Source organism: Peromyscus californicus, unplaced genomic scaffold (genome assembly GCF_007827085.1).
Source record: "Peromyscus californicus insignis strain IS unplaced genomic scaffold, ASM782708v3 Scaffold_17__1_contigs__length_78620276, whole genome shotgun sequence".
NCBI classification, from domain to species: Eukaryota; Metazoa; Chordata; class Mammalia; order Rodentia; family Cricetidae; genus Peromyscus; species Peromyscus californicus.
Window position 1 is genome coordinate 7,675,939 of NW_026294469.1, and position 18,456 is coordinate 7,694,394.

Below are 18,456 nucleotides of genomic sequence, written 5' to 3' on the forward strand. Positions count from 1 at the left end.
CCTCACTCAGGATGATATTTTCTAGTTCCATCCATTTGCCTGCAAACCTCATGATGTCATTATTTTTCTATGCTGAGTAGTACTCCATTGTGTATATGTACCACATTTCATTATCCATTCTTCACTTGAAGGGAATCTAGGTTATTTCCAGGTTCTGGCTATTACAAATAATGCTGCTGTGAACATAGTTGTGTCCTTGTGGTATGATTGAGCATTCCTTGGGTATATGCCCAAGAGTGGTATAGCTGGGTCTTGAGGGAGATTGATTTCCAATTTTCTGAGAAAGCGCCATACCGGTTTCCAAAGTAGCTGTACAAGTTTGCGTTCACACCAACAGTGGAGGAGTGTTCCCTTTGCTCCATATCCTCTCCAACATAAGCTATCTTCAGTGTTTTTGATCTTAACCATTCTGACAGGTATAAGATGGTATCTCAGAGTCATTTTGACTTGCATTTCCCTGATGACTAAGGATGTTGAGGAATTCCTTAAATGTCTTTCAGCCATTTGAGTTTCTTCTGTTGAGAATTCTTGGCCTTTTGGCTAAGATCAAGTATAGTATCTGTTCTTATTAATAATGTCCATTCTTATGGAAGGATAGCAAAACTCTTCATTATATGCCTTTCCAACAATACCGAGGGGCTTATCCACATTGACATAGTCTGTGCTGTTATGTCAATACTGTTTGGAAGCATCACTAAAGCCCCGCCTCTCCTCTTGCCCTGTCTAAAGACTTTTCCCCTTTGTTTAGAAGAAGTAGGTCCTTTTATCCTCAGAAAATCTTTACTGATTATATTATAGAGAATTTTTTTTTTACACAAAACGGACAGTAAAGACACCACTTTTCTATCTTGCTTATAGAACCAACTAGTTAGTATGCATGAATCTCTAATACAAGTGACTCACCTCATAACTATTCACAAATAGTTGCTATTACTGAAAGTCGCTTGATAGGTGCTGTAAACTGCCAATGTACTTTTTTTTTCTGGAGAATTTTATGAATCATGAATTCCTAGAAGAAAGACTACATTGTATACTTCTTGATTCCTCCCTTTAAAAATATTTTATTTTTATTTTTAATATACACATCTATGCATATATGTACAACACATGTATGTGGGTACCCACTGACGCCAGAAGAGGGCATTGGATCTAGTAGAGCTGGAGTTTCAGCTGGTTGTAATCTGCTTGAAGTGGCTTCTGGGAACTGAACTAGGGTTCTCTGCAAGAGCAGTAAGCACATGTGGTCTTAATTGCTGGGCCACCTCTCCAGAAACATGATTTTCTTTGAAATGCTGAATTTGACCCTAACATATCTGAGAGTGCTATTTTTGCATTTATAGGAAAAGTTTTGCATCCAGCACCCAGCACAAGTGAATCTGTACAGATATACAATGTTCATGGAGGCCATTGTAGAGATATGATTTAAGCTGACTATATGGAAATACATAGGTTCTAGTCTCAGCCTTGGTTTTCCTTCCCAGGTACTTTTTGTTTGGGGGCTAGGAATTACTTAGAACTCTGTGAGCTTCAGTCCCTATTTCTGTAAAAGTGATTACCCTATGTTATTTTGTGAAGATTAAGTGAAATAAAGTATGTAAAGGACATAGCACAAAGCTGGGTTTGCCTGTATAGTAACTATTGACAATTTTAATAGTGTTACTTAAATATGATTATTTGAGGGACAGATTAATTAATATGATTAACAACAATTTCTTCATCTATAAATGAAGCTAATTTTCATTTGTTACAAGATTAAAAAGAGGGTGACATGATTCACAGAAAGTTCTCATCCAACTGTCTTCACAGTGTAGGTGCTCAGGAAATACTACTCTCGTTTCCTACCATACTGTCCCCTTATCTCATTTCTTGATACCACAAATCAGCAACTTGCTTGTTCTTTTAAGTGAGGAATTTCGTGAAAGTCTCCTAGGTTGCATGACTCATGGTGTTATGGAAACTTTAACAAAATGAAAGCCTAAGGGCTTTGAGAACTTAGGTTACAGTAGTCACGAGAATGTGGGAATAACATTTACACGTCTCCTGTCACCATCACCAGGCATCACTTTTTAAATTCCCCATGGGCACCTACAGCCTCAGAACAGACCCTTCAGCTCTTACCAATGTTATTATTGGGAGTCCTGAGTTCTCTTATACAAAATATCCCATATTTCATTCCCATTTTTTTTTTAGTGGAGCTGTGATTGCTTTGTCTGTACAAAGTGAAGGGGTCACGAGGCAGAAACAAGCAGAGTAATGGCACCTTCCCCGACCTTCTGGAGGAAAAGAAGCCCTGGGTGCTTCCTTCTACAAAGTTCTGTAAATATGATGCAGACTTACACCTGGGCAGCGCTGTTTACAAGGACTGGGGTTTTCTATTAAGGGCACAATTTGACAGTAAATTGTTATTATTATCTCTTTATTAAAAGATCAGGATTCAGAGTGCAATTTTCAAGCTTGCCAATTTGACCACAAAGTCCTTAGCAACACTGACAGTCCAATTACATTTGTGCATATTTCTTTACTGATTAGAATCAAGGCAATTTCCAAGGATGTGAAATCACTAAGGTACCTGTAAATTGACTGGAGCTGGCAGCCATTTCCCATAACCAGCAGCAGGGTTTGAGAAGTGTCCATACAAGACCTACTGGGAATTTTTGATGTTTTACTTGTATTAAAAACCCATAATGTTTCACACATACATGCACGAAATAGCTCAGCTGTAATCAGAACACCAGGGGATTACTTCCTTGACCATGTTAGGGCTAAAGAAGCAAAGTACAGTGAGATAAACCAGTATCTGGTCAGTTCAGATTCAGAGTTCAACACACTGTGACTTATTGCCTCAGCAACAATCCATACTGACCCCAAGGCACCACACAGACAACGATCATAAAAACAATATTAAATTAGCGTTAGCATACAGTGTTTAGCAGGGCTACAAAGTGGACTAATGCATTTTGCAAAGATTTTTTTTAGCTACTAAATTTGAATCTAAACAGACTTTTCTGGTAATTTTTTTTCAGATAAACAGAATTCTATCCATGAGAAATTAACAGATCTTCCCTGATGATCCAAATGAGTGCAAGAATACTTTCTGTTAAGAATTTAAATTTTATCCACTAGTATTATATGCATTCTAAGAAAAAAGGAACACACTCATGATGGGCTCACCATGAAACATTTATTAGGTATCTCTAAGCCACAACTAGATAATGAACAGAATGCTAAGTATCTCCCCCCCCCCCCCCGCCTCCTTTTTTTTTTTTTTTTTTTTTTTTTTCCTGAGACAGGGTTTCTCTGTGTAGCTTTGCACCTTTCTTGGAACTCACTCTGTAGCCTAGGCTGGGCTCGAACTCAAAGAGATCAGCTTGCCTCTGCTTCCCGAGTGCTGGGATTAAAGGCATGTGCCACCACTGCCCAGCTTAAGTATCTTTCCCTAAATGTGTAATGTTAACATCTGGGTGAAGACCATCACTAGAAGAAAAAGTAACCCCCAAACTCCATATTAACCCTTGCAAAGAGATTATAACTCATCCCTCCCTAGTCTCCCAACCTTATACTGGGACTTGTGGACTTTAGTGAAATATCCTTATGATTAATTTTCATTACTGGCCGTCAATATTAATAAAATCACATTCTATAGGTTCTAGTTTAATTTATAAGTGCCTTGCAGAAATGAGTTCGTCTTGTGATACCCAGCCACAGCAATAAACAGAGATGATGCGCAGGTGAAGGTCCACAGCCTGTCCTCTCATTGATTACCTCCAGACGTTCATTTCCTGCCTAATTGCCTTGGTTGTCACTTTCACCTCTGCGGTTCTCATGCAGGCCTGCGGATCTGTTTGATCACAACTCTTGGGTTTTGAATTATTTAGCACACAATCAGTTTTAGGAATGTCCTTCATATCCCATCTAGAGTTGCTTCAAATGAATAAATGTAGTGTGATATTTTACAAAGTGGATCTTAAACCACGGACCTTAATAGCTTAAGATCTTTGCAGTATTAAGTTATTTTCTTTGTTCATGAAACAGTTGCTTTAGTCAGATCAAAATCACCACATATACCTACACTACAACTGGGTTCAAAGAGCCATAGAAAATACCATGTGTAAAACGTGAAACTTTTTGTTTCTTCGTGAAGGTTATGGCTTTGCACAATATTTATTCAATGTAACTAAATTTTCATGAATTTCTAATCTTAATTGTTATTTTATATAATAAAAAAGGTATATTAATTTTTTTTCAAATAGATGTGTTATTTTGTTTAGGAATGAGTTTATATCACTTGGTTGGATCTTCTGGTACTGTGTAGTCATGGTCTTCAGCTGCTCAGTCTTGCATTTGGGATATATATATATATATATATATATATATATATATATATATATATGTGTATATTTACTTTGACCATGAAATACCATCCTGCCAACTTCTCTGTTATCCCTCCAAATCTACTTACTGCTTTTGTAATGGCAATATTGAACGTTAGTTTCATGATTTCTGTATTTAATTGAAACATGACAGTGTTCATTTGCTGTGTTCTGCAGATGAAAGCATATGACATCATTTGCTAGGCTTGTTTTCATGAATCCATTTAACTATCTCTTTTCTAAAAACTGTTTTATCTGAGGGATCAACTATATTGTCAGATATTGTTACTTTTCCTGCTACATTTTTCTAGGTTTCAGAAAAATTCCACTCTAATATATATAAACACATATCTAATATATGCAACTATAATGTGTAAATGAAGATTCATATATACACTTCCATAAAAAGTTTAAAATTATTTTATGAGACCCTTATTTATGTAGTGGGTATCATTAATATAAACTTGACCAATATTCACATTTATCAAATACAGTAATACTAAAGTGATAAGATTGCTTTATAGAAAAAAATTGAGTGGAGATTTATCTAGAGAATTTGTCAGATATAGTTAGTGTAGCAATTGTCTTTTGTATGTACTGAAGTTACTTCAGTCAGTGTCATACAAATAAGTTTACTGTTTCATTTTTATAGACGTTCTCTAGTATTAATCAATTCCCTTTGGTAGTCCTTAAAAAGGCTGTCTTATTGTGTTTATAAATAACACTTACAGTATTGTGGGAAATGGGTGTAAGTTAGGCTATAAAAAAGTCTATAGCTGAGCAGCTACATGCTGCTGTTAGACAAAATGAATGGATTTCTCAAAAGGAAAAGGGGAAGAGTATAATATAACAGAAAGCTAGAGCTTGTCACAATCCACTGCTATGGCCATTCAGTCTTCCCAACACACCTGTCTTCCCACAGAAGCTAGTTTATTCTAACCCTAGGCAAAAAGACTCAAGTCTCAACCAATTACTGAATCTAACTCAAGTCCAGGATCTGTGTTTGATGGGCTGCCCATTGCAAGAGGTTTCAAAGATGGTCCTTAGGATCTGAGGACCTATAAAAAGTCATTATTATGACAGTAGCAGTAGCAATATTCTGTAGGTAAGAAACTGTGAAGATGTAGCCTGTGAGGGTCACTAAAATCAAAATGACAGATCATAGGAAATGTTAGTGAGACTGTCATAGCAACTGGAATGTAACTTGCTAATGAGAATGAGTAAGGACACACTTAACTGGACCATTTCTGATGAAGTTAATCCAACAAAAGACTTAGCCATTTCATTCCTAAGTCTGTGTCCAGGATAGTTTATATATAGATGTATATATCAACACAAATATTTGAACACCTATATCTAAGAAAGTAATTTAAAAAGAATATTTATGAAAATGTTCTCATCCCATTCAAGTCGATATTAATAAGTTATTGTTTATGTCATTGTTATTAAAATTGGCTTACTGTATTCTACATTTTACATGCCATTTAGCTAAAAGACAAGGATTTGCTACTTAAATTCTTTTTGATTAAAGTATACTCATAGCACATAGTGATGGGTTTCAAGACATTTTAATACAAGTATACCCTCCTCTTCTTCTCTCAGTCCCCAAGTTTTGTTTTACTTTCATCAATGTTTCTTCCCTCCTTCCTCTCTTCCTTCCCCTCCTCTTCCCTCCCTGCCCCTCCCCTCCCTTCCTTCCTTCTACCCTTCCTTTCTCCCTTTTGAGACATGACATTGTTACTTAACCTTAGCTATCCTGGTACTTATTTTGGAACTCAAGTTTTCTTCAAAATTATGTCATCTCTTTATGTCATCCTCAGCTTTCCAAGTACTAGGACTAAAGGTATATGAGTTCAAGCTTCACAATGTCTCACTTTTAGTTAATTTTTTTCAAGCTAGAAAAATTGCACATATTATCAATAGATAATTTCTAACTCAAACACAGGCATATTTCTCAAATCTGTCATGCCCACACAAATCACTTTGAAATAACATAATTTTTTTTTAGTTTTTATTAATATTAACTCTCTCCCATTATATTACTGTTATAGTGAATACTGTATGAAATGTTTGCATTTCTTTACATTTGAGATAAAATCTTCATGATACTTAAGAGGGCTTATGTCATGAAATTTGTTACTTTGTATCATCTATTTTACTGATTCCTGCCCCTTAGAAATATTTGTAGAGAAATATTTTAAAGACCTATTTTAAGGATTAAGGGTAAGTATTGGCTACACTAGTGCTCTTTCTGGCAAGATATGCCCATTGTTGTTATAGTGGCACAAACATCATGGGAGTAACCAACCACTTTATGAATGGCCTGCTCTACAGTATGGAACATGTACGTAGCACAGTTATTGAGGTAAAGAACCTGTGGCTAGACAGGTCTTAAATTCCAGGGAGAACATACTCCTTTCATTTTATAGATTGGACATAAGGCAGCATTAAACAAAATCCCAACAACTTTTGATTGTACCTGTAAATTAGTGCATCTCTCAAGCCTCGTTAGAGAATTTCTTTATGCAGTAGCTGACAAGTAACACAGAGATATACAAATGTTTAAGGTGCACAGCACTTATGAGTGCTCAGCCCTAAATGGAGCATCTGTATCTTACTCCTCTCTCCCCAAAGGTCAGAGATCATTGAGGAAGAGGGGCTAGAAAGACATAAGAGTCAGAAGCGGTGGATGACTACAAGGAAATAGTGGACACAATAGGGCAGTTGTGCATACAAACTTATCACAGTGCACAAGACTCACGCAATCTCAAGCCAGACAAAATCCCACTGTGGAGATGGGAGATGGGCATTAAGCTCTGCTCCTAGTGGATAAGCCATTGATACTTGATAGCTACTAAAAAAGGAGGCATTAGTTTTCCTTAAGGATGTGGTCCCTATTTTCTCTAACATATTTCAGTGGATGGCCACATATCTAAGTATATAGACAGCATTATGGGAACTGACAGATTTTTAAAAATGAAGACATAAAGTTAGTTGGTATGGAATGAGGGACTGCTCTGAATGGAGATAAGGGAGAAGGATTAAAATATTCAAAATATAGTGTATAAAATTTTCAATGAATTAATAAAAATATTTTAAAAATATTAATTTCTTTGAACCATAGCTCTCTTTTCATTCTTTCTTTCTCTTCTCTTCCCTCACTTCTTCTCTTCCTTTTCCTTTTTGTTCTTTATAGTTTTGTTACTCTTTATTATGATTTTTTTTAAATTAGGCCCTTACCATTCCTAGTTATGGATGTATAGGGAGTTTTGAGTGCCTTCTTTTCTTTCTGATATTTGTTTTTATTGATAATTAAAAATATAAAAATACATATCTGAAGGTAAAAGATAATGCAGGAGACTGGAGATTGCCTAAATGTAAGTACTAAGGTTATTTGGAAAGGGAACAAATTCAGATGCTACCACACCCATGGGAAGTTTTATTGTCTCTTTGCGAAGACTGTAGTTTACAATTTCAGCCAGAATAAATGTCGCATTTCAGCGATTACTCAGAATGAACTCATTATATTAAAAAGTAAATCTATTTGTTCCATTTCCCCTTTCTGTGACCAAACTCCTGACAAGAAGCAGCTTCAGGGAGAGTGTGTTAGCGACCTTATAGTTTTAGGTGATTCAGTTCATAACAGTCAGGAAAGGCCTGAGGCAGGGTCATGAGGTGATAGATTATATTTCTTCTACAACTCGGAAGCAGCAAGTGGACAGGAGATAAAATTGCAGGCCTACCCCCAGCAACCAACTCATTCTAGTGACGTTCCATCTCCTGAAGATTTCACACTTTTAAAAACAACCCCATCACCCGGAGACCAAGTGTTCAAACACATGAGTCTGTGGGGAACATTCGACATCCAATCCAGAACATTAACCATTTTAGTTATTTATTGTCTTCCTAAAAGTCTATCCACTGTAAGAAGTCAAAAGGTCTAAGTTGCTGTAATTTGATTTTTCAGAGGCTTTTGTACTAGAATACCCACCACATCCAACAGGACTGTTAGCAGCTTGAAATGTATTATTTCTATCGTTAATCATTTAAGAGTTGTAGAATATTAGAAAAAGTTACTTACATTTTTGAGTACTAATTTCCTCACAGTCTACTCTGAGAAATAAATTGAACAATGTATGTACCATTACCAGTGGTTCATAATAATGGTCAAATAAATGTAGATGTAGTTCTTTTTAAAAAAAACTTTTTATTGATTCTTTGTGGATTTCATACCACGCATCCCGAGATCTCACTCATCTCCTTGGCCCTCTGCCTTCTGCGCTTGTGACCCCCCCCCCCCACCAAAAAAAAACAAAACAAAGCTTGAAAGTATAGGCAAAAAAAAAGAAAGAAAAAAAAAACTGAAACAAACGAAAAAAAAAAAAAAAGACACCAAAAACCACCACCACCAAAATTCAGCATGGAAGCTGTAGTGGGCCAGCGAGTTACACAGGGTACCCCTTCGTCACTTACATCATTATGTGTAAGTGTTCTTTGCAGTGGATTGTTGGTCTTGCTGGAGGCTTCTGGCTTCTGCTACCTTATCGATACTGGGCCCTCACTGGGACTCCTCCTGGATATCCTGTTGTTGTCCTGTGTCATGGGATTCCTGTAGTTTTGGATCTGCGGATCTGAGCCCTTTACATACTCCAGCAGTTTATAGATAAAGTGGATGCTGGTGTGGGCTAACTCATAGCCCTGGTTCTGGGTCTGGGTGGCAGCTGGGTTGTTCAGCCTGACAACTTTTCCTCATCCTCACCACGAGGGGGAGCTCTCCAGCACTTCCAGGCTAGCTCACCCAACGCAGCAGGCAGCAAGGAGTGGGCCAGTTCTCCTGCTCACGTGACCTCAGTCCTGCTCACCTGCACTCACACCACTAGGCACAGCTTTACTGTTCCCCCAGGTGAGGTTCAGAGGCCTGCGCTCCAGATTGCTGCACTTGGTGAGGACCAGGATATGCTCTTCCTTCCATTCGTTTTCATGCCCTCAAGTCAAACTCTCCTACCTGCTGCAGTTGGCGGGGTGGGGGGCGGGGAGGATATTTCCCCTAACCTTGCCATCACGTGGCATATATAATGGAAGGAGCAGGTGCCATTGTCCTGCTCCCAAGTCCACAGGACCAGCTCTCCTGAATCCCCGCCAACAGAGTTCGCTCTAGTGTGTTGCCTGGGTGAGGTGCAGCGCCCATTCTCCGACTCTCACAACCCTAGGGCCAGCTCTTCCACCTGCCAGAAGCAGCGAAAGGTGAGTGAGAGGAGAGGTCTTCTCTCCTGCATCCACTCCACCATATGGCAGATGAGGGATGCAGCCAGATCTCCCATGCACTTTTTCAGGGGCAGATCACTTGTGCCCTGGTCAACAGGCTCAGCTCTACTGTACTGCCCAGGCAAGGTGTAGGACCCACTCTTTCTGAGTCCTACAGTCAGTGAAGGGCAGGATCAGCTCTCCCACTCTTGTGATTCGGGGACCAGCTTTTCTTGCCTGCGGTAGGTGGGGAGGGATGAGAGGCAAGGGGGTTATCTCTCCCTTGCCCATGCCACCGCATGACAGACACTGGGGCCAGCTTTCCCATTCTCATGCCTTCAGAGCCAGCTCACTTGCACCCATGCTACCAGGGCCAACTCTATGGGTAGGTGTAGTACAAGTATCATTTATTGCTGTAAGTCAGGTTGATATCACTTAGGGTAATGGACCACATTTTACACAGGAGTGAAGTATTTTATGCAAATTTAATTTTAACCGTCAAAGTCATATACGACTCTTAGATCAATTTCTTTTTGTCTTCAACGTTTAGTTATCTTCATTACTTGAAATAATAATACACTTTCAGTGATGGATTGACAAGGTAGACCTTTTCAATCTAAGTAATGAGAGATGAAGGATGAATGGCCTTTCTCGGTTTCTTGTATTGTAGATCTCGTTTGGAAGTTGTGGCTGCCATGTCACCACCCCTAATACAGATGACGAATATTTTGCTGGTTAAATTTTTTCTGTGCTTATCTTCATATGCTGTATTCCAGAACAACCTAAATCCAAAGTGTTGTCTAGTTGTATCCTAAGGAGAGCACTTTTATCTGCTGTGTGCTTTAATTTTTGGTTTGTAATTTAAAAATCAATGTGTCAGCAATTCTTGGCTTTTCTGGCCTTTTCTTTGCTCTAAAATCATAACCTTTTTTTCTGGATTCTGTACCTTTCCTTCAGTCTTTGAGTGTTGATAATGCTTTTCAAGAGCTTTTCCACTCATTTTTTAATTTATTATTCATCACATTAGAACATTGGCAAGTATGAGCTTTTTGAACATTCCAGTTTTTTTTTTTTTGGTATTTAAAAATGGAGCAAAATACCCTAAAACATAACTCTTGTGGTGATTTAAAAGAAAATGGCCCCAAAGGGAATGTCATTATTAGGAGGTGTGGCCTTGTTGGAAGCATTGTGTCACTGTGGGAGCGGGCTTTGAGGTCTTTTTCTCAAGCTTCCCCCAGTGTGACTGTTGGGAGCTGTGTGCCTCATTTCGGGCCAGTATATGAGTGCTTGTCCAGCGGATCTCTAGATGAGATGGAAGCTCACCAGGACAGTCTCACTCTGCAAGGACCAGTGGACTTCAGCGCAGAATACTGCTGGGACTGTGCGGCCTGCAATCTCTTTTCTCTAGAAATATTGATGATTCTCTTGGTGGTTTTAGTGTCATTTTCTCAATCATGCATGGGACAGATGTGATCATTCCTGGAACCCCCTTTTTTTTCTTGAATATTTTCTCCTAATATTCTTTGGGAGCTGATGCTTCTCAGGTTTCTTGCCTGGGGATGCCAGCTGTCACTTCGGACCCCAGGAGCTGTACTGATTTAGTGCTGACAGGATCGGAGGCAGATCAGCCTATTTCTGTAATATGTTTTTATGATATTGTTGTTCTTGAAAATGTGTGCCTATGTTTATCACCTTTTGATTTGTAAAGACAGGATGTACCTGGCTCAGTATTTGACCAAGCTAGCAAAATGATGTGTTGTTTTGGGTTTAAAGATGTTTTGATGTAAAAGTTGGGAAAAACGTATTTGACATATTTGTTTTTGCCAGAGGTTACCTATGGAGGATGGGAAAAACTTCTTTGTTAATATGGAAAAACATGCTTGTTTTTGATGTATAAATAAAGAGCTATTCTGGGGCCAGTCACTTGTGTGAAACTCATCTGGTGGTCGGACCATTCATTTCTGAGCACCGAGGCTCCTTCCCCGTCTCAGGACCTGAACCGAGGCTGCAGCTGGACCATGGCAAGTGACAGTTGACTTCCTCTTGCCTGCAAGATGTAGGACTCTCAGCTCCAGCACCAGGTCTGCCTGCATGCTGTCATGCTCCCTGTCATGGCCTGAAACTAGGCTCACAGCCCCCAACAGTCACACTGAGGGAAGCTTGAGAAAAAGACCTCAATGGACTGAACCTCTGAAACAGTAAGGAGCCTCCACAATTAAATGTTTTCTTTATAAGAGTTGCCATGGTCATGGTGTCGCTTCACAACAGTAAAAACCCAAACTAAGACAACTCTTTAGAAAAACAATGTGAGACTAGTAAAAAGCAAAATAGCAAGTTGAATTTTCATGACACAGTCAACTGTTTTGTGAAACTAGACATTTAATTGGTCAAAGTCCATTTCTAAGTCTCATCTTAAGTGTGTCAATTCTCACTCTACTTGAAGGTCATCCATCATTTAAGAAAAACACTATATTTAAATAGGCCACCTTAGGGTTTAGAAATTAGGGCTTTCAATTCTTATGTAGGGTGAGTTATTATTTTTAATGATCTAAAATTGCCTACCATTTATGTTTTAACATCTGTGACTGACTATAAAAGCTAAATTACCCTTTGAATTTTCTTTTCCATTGGCTATCATGTCTGATTTATACATTAGAATGATTGGATGTACCATGTGGTAGTATAAGCCATTGATTGGACTTACATCTAATATGACATTTAATTTAATCAATGCCCTTTGATGAATACTCATTACATGCTCTGCATGAAGTTTGACACTGGGAATAACAAGGCACTTAGGTTAAGAAATTTCCTAAGTACAGGGGGCTGCCACTTGAGATAACTAGTTGATTTGATCTGTTTCCCAAACAATCACATGAATCAATGGGAAAAGCTATTATCTGAATTTATATAAACACAGTGGTAGAATTACTCCATTCACTTTTTCTCTTTTGACTGGCTGTTTTGGCAATGTAAACAGGCAGTCTAAGACAATTGGAAGCAGTGAAGCTTTGGTCTAAGTTTTTACCGCTGCCAAATGTAGTTTGATGGCTGCTGGAGTGAAATGATGATCGAGTAGAAGGGCCGGCAGTAAAGGAAAGGGAGAGGAGCACCGAAGGGTGACATGCATTTCGGAGGATGGAATATTGAGTGCTTTTGATGGGTAGGATATGGATCTGAGGATAATGGAAAGGCATTGGATAGCCCAATGGGTATGTTAAGAAGAAAGCTGAATTTGTCTATCTTAAGGAGAGAGAGGAAGAGTCTGGAAATAAATAGGTTAATACCTCTTGTTGAGGTACTTTTCTTGTTAGGTCAGTGTCCATGCTGAACTTCTGAGACGCGTGCTTTACTCCTCATAAAATAGCTCAAGCACTACGTCCAGGTCTGTAGAACAGGGAAAATATAAATCTTGTACACAGAAAATGTACTGTGCTTAATTTCAATTCTCATTTTCTATGCGGCCTTGAACATTTAATCATTTTGAGCTGGAGTTTAAATAAAATGATGCATGCAAACATCTGGAATAGTATTATGTATACAACAGTCATTCAATGATGTAAGATCTCATTAATCTAAAATGTTACATTTGTCGCTCTTAAGAAGGGCAACAAGTACAAAAGAAAGCACTTATACATTGTCATAAATTTAAATGGGAAAGTGAAATTTATATATTGAAAATACGAGGAAACCATGAAATACTTTGAAATGGACAAAGAAAAATGTTTAAAGTGCCATAGTGCCCTCTACTCTTCTGGGTTATCTCTATGTTTTGATGCTTTTAAGATCTTTTATCATTGTGGAAATTATAGAAAAATTAGTAACACAATTTATTCTTGGTTCTAGAAAGAGCAATGAGTTATGCCAAGAAGTAGTTGTTACTTCATCCTTTCTGATTCTCCTTTTATTTACCTTACAAATTCTTTTAACTAGTTACAACCTGTCTCTGACTCCCTTATTCATTAGTGAGGTAAATAAGATCTTGAATACTTGTATATTATGCTTTTATTAACTATCACTCTGCCTTTGTAAATTAGTTTTTAATAAAAAATATCGATTTGTTCTTGAGCTAGGGAGATGACCCAATGGGTAACTTCTTTAACTTGCAAACACAAAGACCTGTGTTTGATCCCCAGAACACATGTAAAAAAAGTTGTGCATGGTGTGCACTTATAATCCTAGTGCTCAGAAGGCTGAACAAACATAAGTTTGACAGTTTGCTGGGACTTAGTGGCCACCCACACTAGAGAGACAAGTCGGAGATTCTGTCTTTCATCCCGCCTCCCACCAAAACAAGGATGAAGAGTCCCTGAGGAGGAACATCTAAAGTTGTCCTCTGGATCCCACGGGCATCAGCATGCACATATGCATCCACATATACATCTACATATCCTTCAAATTGAGTGTGAAAATTATTTTTTAACATCAGGAAAATAAGGTAGAAGTTACATAATTTGAAGATGGGATATGTGACAACCATCTTTGGACCTAGATCATATTTATAATACAATAAAATTATTGAGATGTTTCAGTGTCCTAAAATATAGCTTAAATATGTCATGTAAACCCCTTAAGCAAAGTCATAGATGTTCTGAAATGAAAAAAAACATAACAAAAACTTCAAATTGGCTTTGGAAAGCATTAAATTAAACTAAGTTGAATGAATTTATTTACCAAAGGTTCTAAGAGGTTTTTTTAAAAAAGTGATAGAGGAGAGAGAGATGGGGGGAACATTGGTGTGGATGTTCTTTTCCTTTTATTTTTTTTTGTTTTGTTTTTGTTTTTTTTTTTTAGGTTTTTCGAGACAGGGTTTCTCTGTGCAGCTTTGCGCCTTTCCTGGATCTCACTCATTTAGACCAGGCTGGCCTCGAACTCACAGAGATCCGCCTGCCTCTGCCTCCCAAGTGCTGGAATTAAAGGCGTGCGCCACCACCGCCCGGCTTTTCCTTTTATTTTTAAAGTATTGATATTAACATTACATTTGTATATAAACAAACAGAATTGTTTTAAAGAACAAATTTCAAGGAAAGTTTGTGGAATTTCTACTAATAGTCTGAAGTATAGAGAGGGACGGAGTGGAAATGTTCCCTCCAGTCATTTGTTTTCGTAGACAACTTCCCTTGTTTCTAAAGGATGAGAGAGTCTCAGCTGGAGGGAAAGCAGTAGCAGGGAAGTGTCCATCTGAACTTGACCCTTGAGGCCATCTGGGCATGGCCATGACTCTCTTTAATGTCCTTTCACAAAAGACACTGTAGATCTTTAAAAATATTTTAAATTACATATTACTTTTATGTTTTAAGCATAACAACTATACCTATATTCAAATTTCTATTATAGCTAAGCTGCATCCATTGCCTCAATATCAAAAGTCTCTATGATTCTAGTGATCTGGGGAGCAGTGTGATGTCCACAGAGAGGGAGCACAAAGCTGGTCATCTATTAAGAAATAAAGGTTCTAATATGATTTGTCCTGGGAAATCTTAAAATACATTGAGATTAAAAAATATATAACAGCATTCCATTATCATGGGATTTACGTAACTTTCACATACTGCTTCACAATTCTTTTGGGAGTCTCTATTTAAGCTACTAATTCAATGAATCTAAAACATTTAGCTGTCTATTTCTTAGATGACTTTTGTGGGTTTTTTAAGTGTGTGTGTGTGTGTGTGTGTGTGTGTGTGTGTGTGTGTGTGTGTGCTGTATGTACATGTTTATGTGAGTGTGCACTTCTGTGCTAGTAAGCAGGCATATACACACCTGTGGAGGCCAACAGTCCACTTTGGATGTATTCCTCAACTGCTCTCTACCTTACATTTTGAAATGGTCTCACACAAAACCTGAAGCTCATGAGCTTCATGGGTCTGCCTGTTTCTGCCTCCATAGTATTGAAATTACAAATGAGCACTGCCATGCCCGGCCTTTTTCATTGGTTGCGGAATCCAAATTCAGGTCCTCACGCTTGTGTGGCAAGCACTTTACAGATCAAGACACCTCCCTAATCCCTTTGATCACATTTTAGGCAATTAAAACACAGCTTAAGTATACATTAGTATAAAGGAGTAAATGAAATAGCCCTAATCCTTGATGGAATGGGATAGATTTGAGTTTAGCATTAATGAGATGTTGTAGAATGTATATTTAAAAGTAGGACTTGCTCCCTGCACTTAAAGGAACGTGTGTTCTGACAAGATTTAATAATACATGTTACCAAAAGATCAGTTAGAAAACAAGCCAAAGGAACATAAGCAAGTGAGAAGGAGAGGGGGCGTGATCAGAGATACACATGAAGAAAGAAACTTGTGCAAGTTGCAGTAGGGGTGATGAGACAGATGAGCCTGAAAATGGGAAGGTTTTGTGAGGTCAAGGAAAATCCTCGAGATATTATTCCGGGCAGGTGTCTTGCTCAGTGTGTAGTGCAGATGGATGGGGGCAGAGAACAGAGTTCTTCAAATCACCAAGGCTTCATGCTTATGAATAATGGCAAATAGTTAGTGTGGGGCGTACTGAAGTCAGATGGAAAATTCAAAGAATTTTGATATTTCTTATGGTTCCACTAAGTCACTAAAACTTATGGATCTTTTGGCAAGATCTATCAGGTCTAAATAGAAAATTATTGATTACTTTTATACATTTTTGTATATGTTTAAAATTACTAGTTCAGATGTTTTGGGAGAGATTCAAGTCTGTGCTAGGTATAGTTATAGACAGTAGACAACTTATTTTTAAAGCAAATTATTTATTCTCTGTATTCATTATAACAACAAATGTACCATGAATGTATTTCTCTCTCCCCTCTTTTTTTATTCTTCATCCCATCCTTCATTCTTTTTTCTTTCTTTCTTTCATATTTTGAGACAGTGACTTGACAGTCCAAGATGGCCTTATGGACAGTGTAACTGAAGCTTCCCTTGAGCTCTTAATCCTTCTGCTACTGTTTTCCAAATTCTGAAATTAAAGATATGCACTCTTGGGCTCAGCCTTGAGTGTTTTTTAATTATCCTTGGTACACCCTATTAACAAACTGTTAATTAGCTGAGAAAGTCTGAAAAAATGTATGTAAAATGGGAGGTAGAATTTTTAAAAGAATGCTTAAGTGGTTTCTTTCTCTTTTTAAAAAAAAGTTTTTAATTTTGTGTGTGTTGAGTTCAGGTATAGAAGGCATAAGGCATATAGATAAAAACTTTTGAGCTGGGCGGTGGTGATGCACACTTCTCATCCCAGCACTTGGGAGGCAGAGGCAGGTGGATCTCTGTGAGTTTGAGGCCAGCATGGTCCATAGAGTTAGTTCCAGCACAGCCAAGGTGGTTACATGGTGAAACCCTGTCTCGAAAAACCAACCAACCAACCAAACAAACAAAAAACAAAAAAAATTTAAACAAACAGCAACAACCAAAAAATCTTTGGGCATCAGGTCTCGCCTTGCATTTTTTTTTTTTTTTTTTTTTTTGAGGAGGCAGGATATCTCTTGTTGTTCTTATAAAATGCAGTGTGCTACAGGTTAACTGGTCATTGAGCTTCTGGCCAATTCTTTTGTCTCTGCCTCCCATCTCCCAGTAGGAGTATTAGGATTAAATGTGATTGCCACTACATCCAGATTTTTATGTGGATTCCAGGGATTGAACTTGGATTATAAAACTTGCACAGCAAGCCCTTGTATCCCTAGCCATCTCTCCTGCATTGAAGTTGGATTTTATTTCAGCTGTGTCGAATATCTTCTTTTGGCTTGGGTAAAGTTATTTTTCCAATCCCTGGTCTTGCTCTGGGCCCAGGAGGCTGATCCCCATGAATTATTTCCTGTTTAGGCAGTCCCCTTGTTTTCTGACTTCTTGTGGAGATTATAGATGGGAGTAGGTAACTGAGGCCTTGGAAGGTGGGATGCAGAGTACCTTCAGGTAGGAATTTACCCTCTGGCTCCCTCTTAGGCATGGTAAGCTGTATCTATTTCTCAGGCCACATTTTCTCTTGAGATGCTCTTTTTCTTCCCAACATTCTAGAATTCACTGTTTTAGTTTCAGGTCTCCGGAGAATTAGCCTTTTGCTATTGCAAATCTGGGTCCAGTATCATCAGTTGTTGACAAGAGTTCAACAGAGTTGCATTACAAGCAATTTCCCTGAAAATGCCTCAAAGGACTTGGGAGAATGGCACTTCCTTCTTGCTGTAACTCTGGCAGTGAGAACATCTTTAACTCCAGTGAATTAAAAAAAATTCAGTAAATTGAATCTACTAAACTAAGTTTTACTGAAGATGTGGATGTATTCAAATATGCTTATCACCATATTTTGTGAAGATTAATTCATCTGATTATGTATTGGGAAACAGTGGAATACTCACTATGTGCTATGTATTGATATGTGATAATAATATAGCCAGTTTATATTTCCAGGATATGATATTACTAAAACATTAACATCAATATAAACAAATTAATGCTAACACAATGTGGTTGTATATTCTCAGCCTCTAAGATGTGTTAGGACAGATGTTAGTTCATGCTTTGGATACTTTCATAAACCTGTGCCTGTGGATTATTTTCTGTATGCAGAGTATTGAGATTGATATTCCTAAAAGCATCATTTTGTATTTTTTTGATGTGTGAAAGAAAATGTAATGTAATTGTAGTTCAGAGCTTTAGATCATTTATGCTCATCATACACACCAAAATGTAGGCCTCACAGATGACAAAGTGGCACACTGTCACTTGTATAAGGGAACACCAATTCATATATTCTTGGGGATGGCTCATAACTACCAGTAACTCCAGCTTCTGGGGCATGTGATGACTCTGACCTCAACAGGCACCAACCCTCAAGTGAACAAACTCACATTCAGACATGCAGG

The 18,456-nt window shown here is 38.0% G+C and overlaps 1 pseudogene; it reads left to right on the forward strand.

Annotated features, from left to right (window-relative positions):
- Positions 1–523: 523 nt before the first annotated feature.
- On the forward strand, positions 524–608 carry LOC128113128 (uncharacterized; annotated as a pseudogene).
- Positions 609–18,456: the final 17,848 nt, after the last annotated feature.